The sequence below is a fragment of the Lissotriton vulgaris genome, chromosome 1_1 (assembly GCF_964263255.1).
Source record: "Lissotriton vulgaris chromosome 1_1, aLisVul1.2, whole genome shotgun sequence".
Classification (NCBI taxonomy): domain Eukaryota; kingdom Metazoa; phylum Chordata; class Amphibia; order Caudata; family Salamandridae; genus Lissotriton; species Lissotriton vulgaris.
The window spans coordinates 1,799,516,824-1,799,535,499 of NC_141685.1; positions in this window are offsets into that span (position 1 = coordinate 1,799,516,824).

Genomic DNA, 18,676 nt, shown 5'->3' on the forward strand with positions numbered 1-18,676 from the left:
TATAAATGCGTGTACTATTTTGAATGCACTGTGAATTGCTATAAGGAAAAAAATTATTACAACCAGGAAACGAAATTGATGCAACAAAAAGGTTTACTATGACTCAAACGAAACCACTATACTAAACCCAACCGGTTGCAATTATTTAAGAAAAAAGTATACGAACAGCACTGAATGAATAGCTTTAACTCATTAATCAGGAACAATGATTTTACCCCACTGTCATTCTAAGTTTGTCTTCAGGCAACAATATGTGCTGTTACTACAAGAATTAAAAGGTACACAGGTTTTGGAACTTACTAGGAATTCACAAAAATATTCGCTCTCCTACACGCTGCACGCCGTTCTATGCGAGCAGTAACAAACGCACTATTTTATTGCTCTTCGGAAGTAGCGTCCTGGCGCGATCACGTGTGGTGTGCGTAGCATCGTAAACTAATCACCTGCACAAAGATTCTGCTAAATTTAAAGTGGCAAGGACTGTCAGAGTGTAACCTGTGTGTTAAAGTAGACCTGCGCAGTAAAGTTACGCGCGGATATTGAAGTAAAGTCAGTTGCTTCTAAGATAAAGCGCTAAATCATATGTTTTCGGAAACGAAAATCAAAGCAACCAGATTAAAGCAATTGATATTAGCAATAAAGCATAATATAAGGTTCTAAGGCTACCCTAGTCATAGAAAAATCAATTGTGATTATATAGGCTCAGTGATGGATCTTTGCATCAAATCTCGAAAAAAGGTAAATAATGTTACGTGAGCAAATATCATCAGTGAAAAACAAAAACATTTTGTGAGACATTATAAAAGCACGATAATTCAATACGGTCATTCAACCCAAACAGCTGTAAAGTGTTCAACTTTTTGATCCAAAGAAATTCTGCCTTTAGTAATTGTTTGTCTGGGTCAGTGCCCGGATCTCTTCTTACTGCTTCGAGTACAGTATATCTTAACTGTGAAACATTATGTCCCGCTTCTTGCCAGTGCATGGCCACCGTAGACTTGACATTCTTCAACCTGATATTGCTTTTGTGTTCTGTGATACAAACCTTTATTTTTCTTTCAGTGATACCCACATATATTTTGCCTCATTGGCACTTGATGGCATCCACCACATTTTTAGAATCACAGGTACTGGTGTGTTTCAGATCAATGATAAAACCTTTCAGGGGATGAGTTAGTTGCTTCTCTTTGATGACATTGTTGCAATGAGTACGATTGCCACAGATTTGCATTCCTTTGAATTTTGTGGTGGAATCTTCAGTGTTTTTTTTATAACAATTCTTTAAGATTACGAGATCTTTGGAAAGCGAAAATTAATTTGTTTTTGTTTATGCATTCTAGATCAGTCTCGTTTTGATCATGTGCCAATGTTTTTTAATGATGTATTTTTTTTATCTGTTCGCTGAAAGGTTCATAAAAAGAGGATATCCTGCAACTTTAATCAACAAATCCAAACAAAAAGCACTAATGATGGAAAGATCAACTCTTTTGAGACAAAAGGAAAAAGAGGAGAAGGACTTCAACATCTTTGTGCTGAAATATTCAACTGAAGCGAACAAAATAAAACACATCATTAAAAAATAAACACTGACACCCCCCCTGCCCAACAGCACTCTCAATGTTAACTTACCACTACATTGGGGCCACCATACAGCCTCAGGTACTGTGCCAGCACCTCGTCCACTAGCACCTCCAACTACTCACTTGTGAATGGACTAGCACAGATCTTCTCAGTTCTTGCCATCCCTGTGGACATGTAACACCTGTGGTTGAAGTGAGTGGTGAGGAGTCCCAGGCAGCAGGCACTTCAGGCAGCAGCAGGAGAGGGTCCCAGGCAGCAGGCACTTCAGGCAGCAGCAGGAGAGGGTCCCAGGCAGCAGGCACTTCAGGCAGCAGCAGGTGAGGCACTTCAGGCAGCAGCAGGAGAGGATCCCAGGCAGCGGCAGGAGAGGGACCCAGGCAGCAGGTACTTCAGGCAGCAGCAGGAGAGGGTCCCAGGCAGCAGCAGGAGAGGGTCCCAGGAAGCAGGCACTTCAGGCAGCAGCAGGAGAGGGTCCCAGGCAGTGGCAGGAGAGGGTCCCAGGCAGCAGGCACTTCAGGCAGCAGCAGGAGAGGGTCCCAGGCAGCAGGCTCTGTGAGCAGTGGAAATGTGGGGCTCACTCCCACAGATTTATAGCCCCGTGGGCCCGTTTGTGAGGTGCAAAGCTGCAGTAATTGGTTGTGCAGGACTGCCTCATTCAAAAGCATCCAATGACCGGCTCCGTGGTGACGGAGCACGCCTTCCACGATTTTCAAACCTTCATCATGCCACCGCAAACATTGCTCCCATTGGCTGTAGGCAATGCTCCATGGCGGTGATGCACCGCAGGAGCTAGGGGTGCGCTTCCGCGATGATGCATCATTCAAAAGCATCCAATGACTGGCTCCGCGGTGGAGGAGCACACCTTCCACGATTTTCAAACCTGCATCATGCCACCGCAAACATCGCTCCCATTGGCTTTAGGCAATGCTCCATGGCGGTGATGCACCGCAGGGGCTCGGTGGTAGCAACCGCCATTTGTGTGGCGCAGCATGCCCACCGCCATCAACTCATGCCAATGTCTACTGCACTTGTGTAGGGGGTGGTGCTTGTGTCACACCGCCGTGGACAGGCGGTAGCAACCACCATTTGTGTGGCACAGCATGCCCACCACAAGCAAACCATGCCAATGTCTACCGCACTTGTGTAGGGGGTGCTGCTTGTGTCACACCACTGTGGACAGGCGGTAGCTACCGCAAATTTGGTCAAATTCAATGCCAAATTCCATTGTGAACTCCGCATCAGTACACAGCAGCAACATGTTTAATGACACATCATTGTGCCCACAATGCCATAAATTGATTTAATGCACAGGTGGTCGCACAATATGTGTGACGCACATTGGTCTGTTGTCGCTGCAATGTCACTGATGCATTGATGGTTGATGATGCCTGACAGTGTTAAGCTGTTGTCAATGATGTGTGACAAATCAATGTGTTGTGGGTCATTGCTGACCTTGGCAAGGCTTGTGTCACTGTATGGTGTTGTTTCATACTTGTGCTACCATATCAGCCCATGCACACAAGTTCACCATCTACTGTGATCATTGGGCTCTGGATGTGTGCCAGCTTCACATGATGCATTGAGGTGTGACAGGTACAGCAGATGTGTGTGAGGCATTCATGGTCATCTTACACACTTTTGTTGATGGTACGGTATGAAGCGTGCACATGTGGAATGTGGTGTTCAGAAACTGTGCATTTCCATGTACATTCTGTTTTGTTTGTGGCACCTGTGTATTGTAAATGGATTGGTGTGTTCTCTGTGTGTCTCAAATTTAAACACATGTGACCTTGTGTGCCATGCATCTCTCATGGAATTTTAAGGTGTTGCGTGACATGCTTAACGGTATGTGCTGAGTCCACCTCATGATGGTTGTCATTGACATTTGTCCATGTATGTCTCAACTAGGAGGAGACCAAATCTCATACGTCACATGACAGTGCTGGAGGACATGGAGGATATAGTGATCATCTGAAAATTCCCCCTCGACAGAGCGACCATGAAGACCCTTTGTGATCTGTTGGAGCCCCACCTACAGCCTCGTTGCCACTACCCAACAGCCTTCCCAACCACATACAAAGTGATGGCAACCCTCCACTTTTTTGCAACTGGTTCCTTCCAGGAGACCGTGGCGGGCTCTGCAGGGATGTCGCACCCTATGTTCAGCATGGTGCTGAGGGATGTTCTTGCAGCCATGATGAGATATAAAGATCAATATACTTTTCCCCAGGGGAGCAGAATTGCCCGGTGTGAAGGGTGACATCTATGCTCTTGGGCACATCCCCCATGTTGTTGGTGCCATCGATTGCACCCATGTAGGTCTGGTGCCACCACAGGCCACTGAGCACATTTTTAGGAATCGCAAACATTATCATTCAATAAATGTGCAGGTGGTGTGCCTTGCGGACATGACCATTTCACATGTGTGTGCAAGATTCCCAGACTCAGCCCATGATTCATACATTATGAGGAACAGTATGGTGCCCAGGATGATGGCTAACCTGCATCCCGATCGTGCTTGGATTGTGAGTGAGTATTCCTAGTGATATGGCGTGATGTGTGTTTGTGACCTGCTGCTCTCTGCCTGTGCAACACTGCAATGTGTGTTTGTCATTCCTAGGTGACTCTGCATATCACAGTCATCCATGGCTGCTGAGCCCACTAAGGAATCCCAGGACCCCGGCTGAAGTCAGGTACAATGAGGCCCATGGCAGTACCGGACGTGTCATTGAGCGGACTTTTGGCCTACTCAAGTCAAGATTCCGCTGCCTTGACAGGACTGGAGGTGCACTGGCATACTTGCCTGGGAAGGTGTGCAAGATTGTTGTGGCATGCTGTATGCTGCACAATACGGCCATTCACAATGGGATTCCCCTGCTCCTGGATGACGGAGAGGAACCAAGACCCTCGCCTGCCCAAGGACCTGAGTCCAGTAATGAGGACAGTGGAGAGGAGGAAGGAGTTGATATACGTAAACAGCTCATCAACTGCTACTTTACTTGAAGGTGTGTTAAGATGTACGACAGGCACATATTGAGTCACCTGTATGTAGGAAAGGTGGCATTGAAATTGCATATGTGGACGTATGCAGGACTCTATTGGTTGACACCTGCTGCACATTGTCTTGTATGCCTGTAGACTCATGTGTATGTTTTGTGTAGTGTTATGTCTGTGATGCCACAATGTCACCAGTGACTGTTGTTCTGTTGTGTCTCCCTAGGTGCTTCAAAATAATCCAGCCCTATATACTGCACGTCATTTGGACACATCATGGACATTTTCTAAACTGTAAATATTGCACTAAAAATAATACGGCACGTAATCTGGTGTGTCAGGTATTTTATTTGCAAAGTGGACATGTGAGGGGTGCGGGAATATTTACATGAAGGTGGTGAAGGAGCAGTGAGTTGACAGTCATGGTAGATGAGATGCAAGAGTAGACACCACATGGATGTGGTGACCCAGTTCAACAGACAAGTGCCATTGCCAAGACAGTGTGGGGAAGGACAGTCCAAACAGTCAATGCAGTGGGGAAGAGGGTTGCCTTCAGGGCTTGCTCCGTGACTGGCGTGTGGCTGGTGCTTTGCCTCCGGAGACTCCCAGGCTCTTTTTTGGACGCCCGCTTGATCTTTTTGGTGGGGGAGGCCTGCTGAATGGCCAGCGGCATCTGAGGACTCACCCCTCTCTGTTAGCGCAAGGGAGGATGGTGCACTGTCATCCTGCAGCACAACAGAAGGGGGCGGAGGTGTTGGTTGTGACGCAGGCCTGTCCCTCAGCAACGCCACTTGCTGGGCCATGAGGTCCACCATCTCACCAATGCGTGTGTTGATGGACGTCATCAGCAGGATGAGCTCATGTAATAGTTCGTCCGACCGGCCACTTTGTCCCTGGACCTGTTCAAATGCACCGATGACTCTGGTGAAGTGGTCCAGGGATGGTGTGCCAGCCTCCTGAGGTCTGGGGGGGACCCTGGCCCTCCCACCTGCCCTGCTGCCACAGACCTGTTGCCTCGCCACGGTGGGTCCTCGCTCACTCTCCCTGCCCTCCACAGTTGGCGGTGTGTCCTGGTCATCCCCTGGGACAGGGAGGGTGCTGGTGGTGGTGGTGGCCAAGGTGGCAGCAGTGGAGGCACAGGCCATGACTGCAGGGGTCTGCTGTGCAGTTGTTGGTGCAGCAGACGTGGTGGTGGGGAGGATGCGGTCCTGGGACCGGTTGGGCCTTGGCACACCAGATGGGCCAGCCCAGAGCTCATCGTCCAAACTGTCATGGGAGTCAACATCCGAGAGTCCATGTACCAGGGGTGGAGACTGGCTCTGTTGGTCGTTGTTGTCCTCAGCAGCAATATCTTCATCACCTGTGGATTGGATGGGAAATGGTCAGTGTTTTGCAATGTGCAAGTATTCTGTTAGCTGCATGTCAACTGCTGTCTGTACATGCAATACTGTCTGTTATTACATGGTGCAGGGAAACATCAAATAATCATACATGTCCTGTATCAATGGATTGCATGCAATTGGTGCCGTGTGTAGTGTTGCAGGTCTCACAACCACAAACAGCCAGACCTGTGACAATGGCTACCTACCTGTTAGGTGAGAGTGAACAGTGCAATGCTGACACATGCTCCTGGGTGGCGGTGTCCTCCATGCTGCTGGGGTGTGAGACAAGGTGCATGGAGGGAGTCATGGTACAGCCCTTCCACAACCAAACAGCCAGTACAGGGAAGATGGATACCTACCTCTTAGATAAAGGTGAACAATGCAATGGCTGACGCATGCTCCTGGGTGGGGGAGGCATCCATACTGCTGGAGTGTGGAACAGGGCGCATGTTGGGAGTCATAGTGCAGGACTCCCACCCCCAAACAATCCTCCAATACAAGATGGCTAAATATCTGTTAGGTGAGGGTGAACAATGCAACGGCTGACACATGCTCCTGGGTGGGGGAGGCCTCCATGCTGCTGGGGTGTGGGACAAGGTGCATAGTGGGAGTCGTGGTACAGCCCTCCCACAACCAAACAGCCAGTACAGGGAAGATGGCTACCTACCTGTTATGTGAGGGTGAACAATGCAATAGCTGACAAATGCTCCTGGGTGGGGGAGGCCTCCATCCTGCTCAGGTATGGGACAGGGGGCATGGTGAGTGTGATAGTGCATAGTAGTAGTGTACAACTTAACGGGGTCAACCTGGAACAAGTTGACACGATGACGTATCTGGGGGTCACTCTGGACTGCTGTCTGTCCTGGAAACCACAAATAGAGACCCAGCAGTTAAAACTGGCCCAATTGACTGGCTGCCTCCTGCGAGAGCAAAAGAAAGCTATTACCAAAAGGGTTGCCCCCGCATTACAAATTTATGATGTCAAAATTAATGCTGCGACACTCTACGGGGCAGAGTTATGGGGCTTTATGGATCTCTCGAGCCTGTATAAAATCCAGTGTAGGTTTCTTCGCAACCTGGTGGGGCTTCCCCAATCAACTCCACTGATCCCTCTTTGCCACGACATGGGTTGCCTTCCAATAACAGACATGGCAAGGTATAGAGTAGTGTCTACCTGGAGGCGTCTGTGGACCACGGAGGAGTTGGCACTCTTTGCAAAGGAGTTAACCGAGGTGAAGGCAATTGGAGGTTCCGAGCGAATCCCCTGGCTTCACTCGGTGAAAAAGAGCCTGTGTGATATGGGCCTTAGTCATCTGTGGGTTTCGCCAGACATTAACAATTTCCCCCCGAAAAAGGAATTTAAGAGTCTATTTTGGGCCTCAACTCGCCATTCTTTGGCACATGCATCCAGCTCTGAAGATCTGACGGGACGCTTTTTAAGGTTTAAATTGGATCCGGCTCGTGAGATATATTGGGATCTTATCTCCAGGCCATTGGACAGAAAACTGTTCCACCAATTTCGGGTGGGCTCATTACCCCTTAATTCCTTCACCTCATCTTGGAGCAACAACACTACTAATCTTTGTAGTGGCTGCCCCGGGTGTAAGGAAACAGAGGGCCATTTTTTGTTCGCCTGCCCTCAATATAGAGAACCCCGTTCAAAATGGCTAAAACCCATTTTTAAACGCATGAAATGTAAAAAATCCTCGGATGCAATATGGGCTTTAAAAACAAATACAAATGATTTCACTGTGATATGTTTGGCCAAATATTTAGGTTGGGCATGGGCAATTAGAGCAAGAAGGAATTCAATCGCCACATGATCAAATAAGGTGTGTAAATTGTATAGTGCTTATTAGCAAATGCTAAACATATTTTTAAGATTTGTTAAAATTAATGTCTTGTTTCCTTTCAATAATGGTTTAATAACTTTTTAACTGTGGATTCTAGATTGACCTTACACTCTTGATTATATATAGATATAACTATTTTTATAAGATTTTGTAATATGTAGTGATAATGGAATCTGTTTTAAATGTTTGTTAAAATTGTCTTTTATGATTTCATTATCGAAATAAAGACATTAAAACCTGAAACCTGGATAGTGCAGACCTCCCTCCCCCAGACAGTCCTCCCAGTAAAGATGGCTGCCTACCTGTTAGGTGAGGATGAACAGTGCAATGGCTGACACATGCTCCTGGGTGGGGGAGGCCTCCATGCTGCTGGAGTGTGGGACAGGGGGCATGGTGGGAGTCGTGGTACAGCCCTCCCACAACCAAATAGCCAATACAGGGAAGATGGCTACCTACCTGTTATGTGAGGGTGAACAATGCAATAGCTGACAAATGCTCCTGGGTGGGGGAGGCCTCCATCCTGCTCAGGTGTGGAACAGGGGGCATGGTGGGAGTGATAGGGCAGGCCTCCCTTCCCCAAACAGTCCTCCCAGTCAAGATGGCTACCTACCTGTTAGGTGAGGATGAACAGTGGAATGGCTGACACATGCTCCTGGGTGGGAGAGGCCTCCATGCTGCTGGGGTGTGGGACAAGCTGCATGGTGGGAGTCGTGGTACAGCCCTCCCACAACCAAACAACCAGTACAGGGAAGATGGCTACCTACCTGTTATGTGAGGGTGAACAATGCAATAGCTGACAAATGCTCCTGGGTGGGGGAGGCCTCCATCCTGCTCAGGGTTGGGACAGGGGGCATGGTGAGTGTGATAGTGCAGGCCTCCCTCCCCCAGACAGTCCTCCCAGTTAAGATGGCTGCCTACCTGTTAGGTGAGGATGAACAGTGCAATGGCTGACACATGCTCCTGGGTGGGGGAGGCCTCCATGCTGCTGGAGTGTGGGACAGGGGGCATGGTGGGAGTCGTGGTAAAGCCCTCCAACAACCAAATAGCCAATACAGGGAAGATGGCTACCTACCTGTTATGTGAGGGTGAACAATGCAATAGCTGACAAATGCTCCTGGGTGGGGGAGGCCTCCATCCTGCTCAGGTGTGGATCAGGGGGCATGGTGGGAGTGATAGGGCAGGCCTCCCTTCCCCAAACAGTCCTCCCATTGAAGATGGCTACCTACCTGTTAGGTGAGGATGAACAGTGCAATGACTGACACATGCTCCTGGGTGGGGGAGGCCTCCATGCTGCTGGGGTGTGGGACAAGGTGCATTGTGGGAGTCGTGGTACAGCCCTCCCACAACCAAACAGCCAGTACAGGGAAGATGGCTACCTACCTGTTAGGTGAGGGTGAACAATGCAATGGCTGACAAATACTCCTGGGCGGGGGAGTGCTCCATCCTGCTCAGGTTTCGGACAGGGGGCATGGTGGGTGTGATAGTGCAGGCCTCCCTCCCCCAAACAGTCCTCCCAGTGAAGATGGCTGCCTACCTGTTAGGTGAGGATGAACAGTGCAATGGCTGACACATGCTCCTGGGTGGGGGAGGCCTCCATGCTGCTGGAATGTGGGACAGGGGGCATGGTGGGAGTCGTGGTGCAGCCCTCCCACAACCAAATAGCCAATACAGGGAAGATGGCTACCTACCTGTTATGTGAGGGTGAACAATGCAATAGCTGACAAATGCTCCTGGGTGGGGGAGGCCTCCATCCTGTTCAGGTGTGGGACAGGGGGCATGGTGGGAGTGATAGGGCAGGCCGCCCTTCCCCAAACAGTCCTCCCAGTGAAGATGGCTACCTACCTGTTAGGTGAGGATGAACAGTGCAATGGCTGACACATGCTCCTGGGTGGGGGAGGCCTCCATGCTGCTGGGGTGTGGGACAAGGTGCATGGTGGGAGTCGTGGTCCAGCCCTCCCACAACCAAATAGCCAATATAGGGAAGATGGCTACCTGACTGTTAGGTGAGGGTGAACAATGCAAGGCCTCCATCCTGCTCAGGTGTGGGACAGGGGACATGGTGGGAGTGATAGTGCAGGCACCCCACCCCCAAAAAAGCCTCCCAGTGAAGATGGCTGCCTATCTGTTAGGTGAGGGTGAACAGTGCAATGGTGTTTAGGTTGTGCAAGGAAGTACTTATCAGTGTGTTGGTTGCCATTTGTTTGTACTTACCAGCCTCTGTTCCCCTGGCGGTTTTTGTTAGCCCCCTACCGCGGCGATTGGTCTATTTTGTCGGTTGATCCTAATTTGACCGCCGGTTTATCCGCGTCCCGGCGGACGGTTGTTTTCCGCCTCCATGGCTATTTGGGTGATTTTCTGCCCGCTATCCGAATGGGGCTCTATGGTCTAAAGGATTGCATGCAATTTTTCTGGGTGCATTCATGTCATATTTATACTCGTGTTTCTAACAGTGAGTTCCTGGCAACGGAAAATTTTACTTTGTAACACTCTTATGATTTTCTTGGCTTTTGGTTAAGGGAAGTAATCTTACAAGGACTCGTCAGACAAAAGTCTAATGCCTTTCGTATGATACTTTTATCTGGAACAATTTCCCCAAAGATTGAAGGCTTACTAACAACTTCAACAACTTTGAGTGGAAATGAAACCATAACATAACTGTGGTTATCTGGTCGCACTGGACCGGGACAAAGTCACAAGTTCACACCTACCACGATGGAGAACGGCCGGAGACAGGGACCTGGGACCTGCTGAGAGTTGTACATGATGTGTGTAACAGCAGTAGAGACCCTACGCCAGGGGGTGGATGAGGGACATACCATGACCCTCATCCTATTGGACTTGAGTGCAGCATTCGACACTGTAGCGCACTACAACTTGCTACAGTGTCTGAAGCTGCACTCCAATGGCTACAATCCTTCCTGACAGGGAGAAGCTTCCAGGTTCGCCAAGGTGACCACTACTCGAGAGACATAGGCTTGGGACAGGGCGTTCCCCAGGGTTCGTCCCTGAGCCCAACTTTGTTTAATCTCTATGTCTCTCCAGTGGCTTCAATTGCCGTGAGTCACGGATTGAGCATCGTGTCATACGCCGATGACACGCAGCTGGCTATCTCCCTATCGCGTGCACCCGGTCTTGCGATGGACAGTTTCAGGGATTGTATGCAAGAACTTGCAACCTGGATGTCCACCAATTGCCTTAAATTAAACGGCAACAAGACCGAGGTGCTCGTGGTGGGGAGGGACCCATCTGCTTGGTCATCGGCGTGGTGGCCTCCATGCCTGGGCGAGGCTCCCATACCCACCCAGGGAGTCAAAAATCTTGGCATATGGCTCGACGCTGACCTATCTTTTGGACCCCAAATAGACCGAGTTGCAGGGGTCTGTTTTGGCATCCTAAAAACCATAAGGAAGGTCCTTGACCTTCTCCCTATGTCAGCACGGAGAACACTGGTACATGCCCTGGTGACATCACGTCTAGACTATGGCAATCTACTTTACCTGGGCACCACCTGCAAAGCCATGAATCGCCTTCAGGTAATACAGAACGCGGCTGCCCGTCTCATCTTAAAAATCCCAAAACGATCAGACACCAAAGCCGCTCTCAAAACCCTCCACTGGCTGCCAGTTAAAAACAGAGTGGTATTTAAAGCCCTCTGCACCTGTCACCGCATCCTGGCTAAAAAATCTCCGATCCCACTCCAGAACTTGGTGACAAGGTATACACCAGCACGTGATCTGCGCTCAGCATATGGGGGTCTACTACTGGTTCCAAGAATCAAAAAGGCCCGCATGGGCGGACGCTCCTTCCGCTATCTGGCAGCAAAGAGCTGGAACTCCCTCCCTCTCCATCTTCGCCTTGACTCATCCGAATCCAGCTTCCGCAAGAACCTAAAAACATACCTGTTCTCCAGATAAAAGATCACCGGTCTGTAACCCTCGCAATTAGTTTTTCAGTTGTAGCGCGGGGACACGCTTTTGCGTAACCATGCGCTTTATAAGCTACCCTTAATAATAACATAACTGTGGTTATCTGGTCGCACCGGACCGGGACAAAGTCACAAGTTCACACCTACCACGATGGAGAACGGCCGGAGACAGGGACCTGGGACCTGCTGAGAGTTGTACATGATGTGTGGCTTTGCATCGCTCAGTGTCGGTCCAATCAGGAGCTGCTGCGATAAAAAGTCCTGAGTAGTTTTGTGTCACACTTGGTTAGTTCTGATCAGGAGATGCAAGGAGAGCCATGCGAGGTCCTGTGTGAAGTTGTGTCGGTGTTCATCAGTTCCAATTAAGAGCAGTGAGGGCTGTAATGTGGGATCCTGCATCAAGTTGCATCTAGATGTGTTGCATTGCGTTGGTTCTGATGAGGAAAAGCAAGCACTGCAATGCAAGGTTTTGCATTGAGTTGTATCACAATGGATCAGATTTGATGAAGCCCACAGTTAGGTAGGGGGGCGTATAATAAGATGCCAGCCAAGGGTCCTGGACCTGGGGGGGTCACGTCTTAGGAATCAGGATTCACTCCATGTGGAAGGCATCAGCAGGGCTCAGGCAGGGCCAGTTGCAGGTCCAGGCAGGTCTAGTGCAGCAGGTCAGCTGGATACTTGCAGGAAGGCCTTTGAAGCTTGTTGCTCACACAGGAGATACAGGGACACTCTGGTTAGCCTGTAATGAAGGCAAATAGGCTCAGTCTTCCTTCTCAGACTGCAAGGCAGCCCTACAAGCAGCAGGCAGCCCGCTGTCAGTGGGAAGCCTTTCTTCTGTTACTTCCACAGGTCCAGGAGTATTCTGAAGAATGGCTCTGGAGGTCCAATACTTATACCTGATGTCAGCCCTTATGTTTAGGGAGTTCCCTGTCCCACACCGACATCGGGGTCTGATAATGTTTTCCCTTTCCCCTGTCAATGTTCCAAACTGCCTGGGGTGACAAAAGACAGTGCAGACCTGATGTCAAATTACTTTGTGTGTACAGGGTGTAAAGGCCCTTTTAAATGTAAGGTAGGCTGAGTATGGCCACCCCCAGTCATCCTACCAGGGCAGCCCATTCTGCCCACAACTAAGACCAATTTATGTGACTGTCTGGAAGCAATACACACACCCCAACAGCAGAGACATTCTCAGTCATGTGACCCAGGACACTAACAGAAGACACAATTGATTAGGACAAGAAAATGCCAACTTTCTAAAAGTGGTATTTTCAGAATTGTGACTTAAAATCAGAGTTTACCACCAAAGTGGATTTTAAATCATAAATGATTTGAGTGTAAACAGCAAATCTCTACATGCTCAAATTCCAAGATTTTCACTTATTAAATGCAATGAGGCAACCTAGTGTTAGTCGATGAGACAGATAGGCCTAATAAAAGTGAAAAACAACTTTTTGTTTTGAGTATCAATGCCAGGACATGCAAAACAGAAGTTCACATGTCCTACTTTTTAAATGCACTGTACCTTGCCCTGTGAGCCCTTAATGCACACTTTATGAACTACATATTTACTAAAAAGGAAGGTTTGGGCATGGCAAAAGGTCATATTGCCAGGTCAAAATTGCAGTTTAAAACTACACTACAGACTGCAGTGGTGGGTCTGAGACATGTTTTAAAAGGCTACTTTAGTGGATGACACAATATATGCTGCAGTCCCACTAGCAGAATGCAATTTACAGGACATCTGTACAGGTAGTACTATTTATCAGTGACTTATAAGTAAATTCAATGTGCCAGTTAGGTGTAGTCCTATTCCACTATGTTTAAAGGAGAAAGCAGAAGCACTTTAGCACTTGGTGGCGGTGTTAAAGTGCAGAGTCCTAATTCCAACAAAAACGAATTCCGCACAATAGGAGTGAAGGTAAAACGTTTAGAGGAAGGTTACCCCAAGTATGTCAGGTCTAACGGTTCCTATTTATGAGTATCATGCCAAATTTAGTGAAAATTCTATTCAGGTGCATGGAGGGCTAGAAGGGTTGAAGCAACACGTGGGAGGAGGTTGTGAAAGACACTGGAGGTCAGGGTGTCACAGTGATTAAAATACTAGAGCAACCTATTACCAGTATATAACCAGAGCGACCATGTTGGAGTTGCAATGTGTATTATTCAGAATACACCCCACATAACTCAGGCAAAGTAGTCATGCTTGTGTTAACTAAAACTAATATTACATATATTGACAAGAAGGCTGTGTGGTGAAGGGACAAAGCAAATATAGCGATGACAAACCCAACTTTCACGCTTTGTGTGCTTTCATTGAAGCTCAGGATAATGCTTGAAATAAACATTTTAATTAAGTACTAAAGGTATCTGGAGGCTGTTTATGACTCTTGTCTTTCTATATATGCTGTACAATGAACTTGGCTTTAAATAACAGCAGGCAGGCATTCTGGGTAGGAACAGCAACAGGAGGAGGAGGGCGAGCAGGTGAAGGAACAGTGACAACAAGCTGCGAGAAGAGAAGACGGCCTGCAGATGCACTCGCATGGAGTGCTCGATAGGTAATGCAAAAAATAAGTACCTTTCAAGTGGTAGCTAGGGTGACCAACTAGCATGTTTGTAAATTCAGGATGTAGAGCATGGGTACTCACAAACTTTCTCTCGGGGGCCAAATTTATAGTGTGGTTTATGTCCGAGGGCCGCACCGGTGGGGGCGGGGTCAGTGGGGGAAGGGGCGGGGCTAGAGCAAGAAAAAAAAACTGTGACCATGAGGTTGATCACAGGTCCCTGCAGGGGACGCCTTCGTCCACTTAGCAACCAGACCCGGCATACAGACATCTCTCTCTCTCTCGGTATTTCTCTCTCTCTCTCTCTCCCGCTCTCTCTCTCTCTCTCTCTGTCTCCATCTGTCTCACTCACTTTGACTGTCTCACTCCCTCTCTTCCTCTGTCTCACTCTCTCTGTCTCCCTCTCCATCTCTGTCTCCCTCTCCCTCACTCGGTTTTCCTCTCCCTCAGTTTCCCTCTCCCTCCCTCAGTTTCCCTCTACCTCTGTTTCCCTCTCCCTCACTCAGTTTCCCTCTCCCTCAGTTTCCCTCTCCCTCAGTCTGTTTCCCTCTACCTCAGTTTCCCTCTCCCTCAGTTTCCCTCTCCCTCACCCTGTTTCCCTCTCCCTCCGTTTCCCTCTCCCTCACTCTGTTTCCCTCTCCCTCAGTTTCCCTCTCCCTCACTCTGTTTCCCTCTCCCTTCTTCCCTATGTCTCCCTCTCTCCTTCCCTCTCCCTCCTTCCCTCTGTCTCCCTCTCCTTCCCTTTCCCTCCTTCCCTCTGTCTCCCTCTCTCTCCTTCCCTCTGTCTCCTTCTCTCTCCCTCACTCTGTCTCCCTCCCTTTCCCTCCCTCCCTCTGTCTCCCTCCCTCCCACTGTCTCCCTCCCTCACTCTTGGTGGGCTCCCTCACTCTTGATGGGTTCCCTACTCTTGGCGGGCTCCCTCACTCTCCTTCCCTCTCCCTCCCTCTCCTTCCCTCACTCACTCTCCCTCACTCTCTCCTTCCCTCACTCTCTCCTTCCCTCACTACCTCACTCTACTTCCCTCACTCTACCTCCCTCACTCTACTTCCCTCACTCTACCTCCCTCACTCTCCCTCCCTCACTCTACCTCCCTCACCTTACCTCCCTCACCTGACCTCCCTCACTCTCCCTCCCTCACTCTCCCTCCCTCACTCTCCCTCCCTCACTCTCCTTCCCTCTCCCTCCCTCACTCTTCTTCCCTCACTCTCCCTCCCTCACTCTCCCTCCCTCACTCTACCTCCCTCACTCTACCTCCCTCACTCTCCCTCCCTCACTCTCCCTCCCTCACTCTCCTTCCCTCTCCCTCCCTCACTCTCCCTCCCTCACTCTCCCTCCCTCACTCTCCCTCCCTCACCTTACCTCCCTCACCCTACCTCCCTCACTCTCCTTCCCTCACTCTCCCTCCCTCACTCTCCTTCCCTCACTTTCCCTCCCTCACTCTCCCTCCCTCACTCTCCCTCTCCCTCACCCTCCCTCGCTCTCCCTCCCTCTCCCTCGCCCTCGCTCTCCCTCCCTCTCCCTCGCCCTCGCCCTCACTCTCCCTCGCCCTCACTCGCCCTCACTCTCCCTCGCCCTCACTCTCCATCGCCCTCACTCTCCCTCGCCCTCACTCTCCCTCACTCTCCCTCGCCCTCACTCTCCCTCACTCTCCCTCGCCCTCACTCTCCCTCGCACTCACTCGCTCTCCCTCACCCTCGCTCTCCCTCGCTCTCCCTCGCTCTCCCTCGCCCTCGCTCTCCCTCGCCCTCACTCTCCCTCTCCCTCACTCTCCTTCCCTCACTCTCCCTCACCCTCACTCTCCTTCCCTCACTCTCCTTCCCTCACTCTCCCTCCCTCACTCTCCCTCCCTCACTCACCCTCCCTCCGTCTCTCTCCCTCCCTGTCTCTCTCCCTTCCTTTCCCTCCCTCCCTGTCTCCCTCCCTCCACCTTGCCTGTGTGTGCCCGGGCTGAGACAGCTTCTGGGCACACACAGCCTCACCGGAGCACTTCACAGGTCTTTAAAAGACCATTCGTAAGTTAATGAGGGTTTGTCACCTCTTAGACCCCTGCAGCCCCACTTTGACTACGACAGAAATCGTCCGGTCCCCACAGAGCAGCAGTCTGAGTCGCGCTGCCGCAGGGGTGTTTGCTGACACTCTGTAAAAAAAAAAAGTTAAACACGGTACATGTATGCAAGGTCCGCGGGCCGCCAGGGAAGGCTTGCCAGGCCGTACTTTGAGTACCCGTGATCTAACTGGACTGTAGGTGCATAGTAATGACGTGCGATTTAGGGATTCTGTATTGAAACTAGATGCTATGCCCTTTGCTTTCAAACATTACTTTTTGGATTCCAGTAGCCTGCTTAAATGTTTTACCCTAATTGTAAACCCACAACAAACTAGCTGCTAAAAATAGAGAAGGTGGGCGGGCAGAGTGGCGCTGTGTACACCTCACAAGCCTGGTGCAAAGTGCAAGGTTAATCGTTTTCCAACTCCTACTTTAACAAGCCCCGATGTTTCTTTCGGTCTCCTTTCCCTCCCTCCCTCTCCCTCTCTCCGTCCCACTACCTCCCTTTGTCACCCTCTTCACCTCACCCTGCGTGTGTCAACCTGGGCCGAGACAGCCTCCTGGCACACACAGCCCCACCCGAGCACTTCACAGGTCTTTAGAAAGACCATTTGTATGTTAATGAGGCCTTGCTGTACTTAACCTCTTCTTAGGCCCCTGCAGCTCCACTATCATTGGAATCACCGGCGGCCGGCCCCCACAGAGCAGCAGAGTCTCTCAGACTCGCGCTGCAGCAACCAGCAGTGTTTGAAGACACGATTACATTTTCATTTAAATACAACACGGGTACGATGTCAGGACGGTCAGCGGGCCGCCAGGGAAGGCTTGCCGGGCCGCCACTGGCCCGCGGGCCGTACTATGAGTACCCGTGATGTAGAGTGTAAAAATTCAGGATAAAAAGTCAAAATTGAGTACAAAAAAGCAGGCCAGAAGGTCAAAATTCAGGACACAAATTTGGGAAAAAGGTAAGTTTTACAGATACATCAGACGAGGCCACACAATACTATAAAAGTAAGTAGACAACCAATATAAGTACAAGTCAAAATACGTTTATATTATTTTGAGACAATCGTGCACTTCACAGTTTTTCGGTATGTCTGCAGCTTTGAGCAACTGCTGAGGTATTTCTGTGGTATTTCATTGGGTCATAATCTATTTATATGGTTAGTGCACTGGGTTGTTTAGTCTAATATTTTGTTTACAGTTCATGGTCTTGAGCAGGCATATTTGGTTAGAGAAGTGGTCGGGAAGATCTGTTCGGATGGACTTTGTTACAAGCATCTCATATCTGAGTGCCACTGTGAGATGTAAAGCAGCACGCATAAAATGTAGCTAATTGGGACACGCAGTGCTGGACTACAGTGCAGTCCTCAAAGTGGCCAGCTTTATGTGTCAGATCGCTTCAGGGACTCCATGTCTGTTTAGCTGGTGATGACTGGTTGTGGCATACCAGCCTGAGCCACTGACTTCGGAGCTGATAGGACCCAGGTTTGAGTCTTTTCCTTGGCATGCACAACCTATGATTCCGGGCAAATCACGGTATCTCCCTGTGCCTACAATATAGCACCTTCAGATCCTTATGGGTGATCTGCTGTGCTTCACAAATCGTGGATGTAGGAGCTGGTACAGTAAGTACTGAGTGATGGATAAGATGCATAGCGGACAGGTCTTGTGTGAGGGTAAGAGCATTAACTCCTTCAATGCTGATGACGAGCTCAGCCCGTCATCAGCCACGGGGGGAGTGTGCGGATGACGAGCTGAGCTCGTCATCTAACGCGGCTTTTCGAAAAAAGACGCGTAGCGCAAAAATCACCGCAGCAGCGATGCAGTTAAGGAGGAAGAGGGCATTATAACTGGCCTGCATAAGCTATACTTGGCTGACAACTGCTGAGTTCTATGGTATTATTGTGGGCCAGAACGGTTAGATATGAGTTAACATTGCTATATAATGCCCTGCCTAGCCATTCATCAGCCCTCCCTATTTTACCTGTATATGGGAAACAGTATACTGATTGGGCTAAATGATAGTGTCAGACGCATCGCTCTGTTGGTGAACATAGAATTAGGGTTCACAGGCAGTAGCACTACTAGAGAGAAGGAAATGACATTGAGACAGGAGAGAAGGCTATATGCTGAGAGGGAGAGACCGAAGGTTGGAAACATAGACAACAGAAGAATCTGGAGCAGAGAAAAGAGCAAACAATTGATACAGAAAGATGGTGAGGGTGAAAGAGAGAAGGCTGAGAAGAGAAAAAAGGTAGAGGGGTGTTGGACTTGGCCCTTTTTGGCAGGTTCACCCCTGAACTTTTGGCTTTAAGCTCTGATAT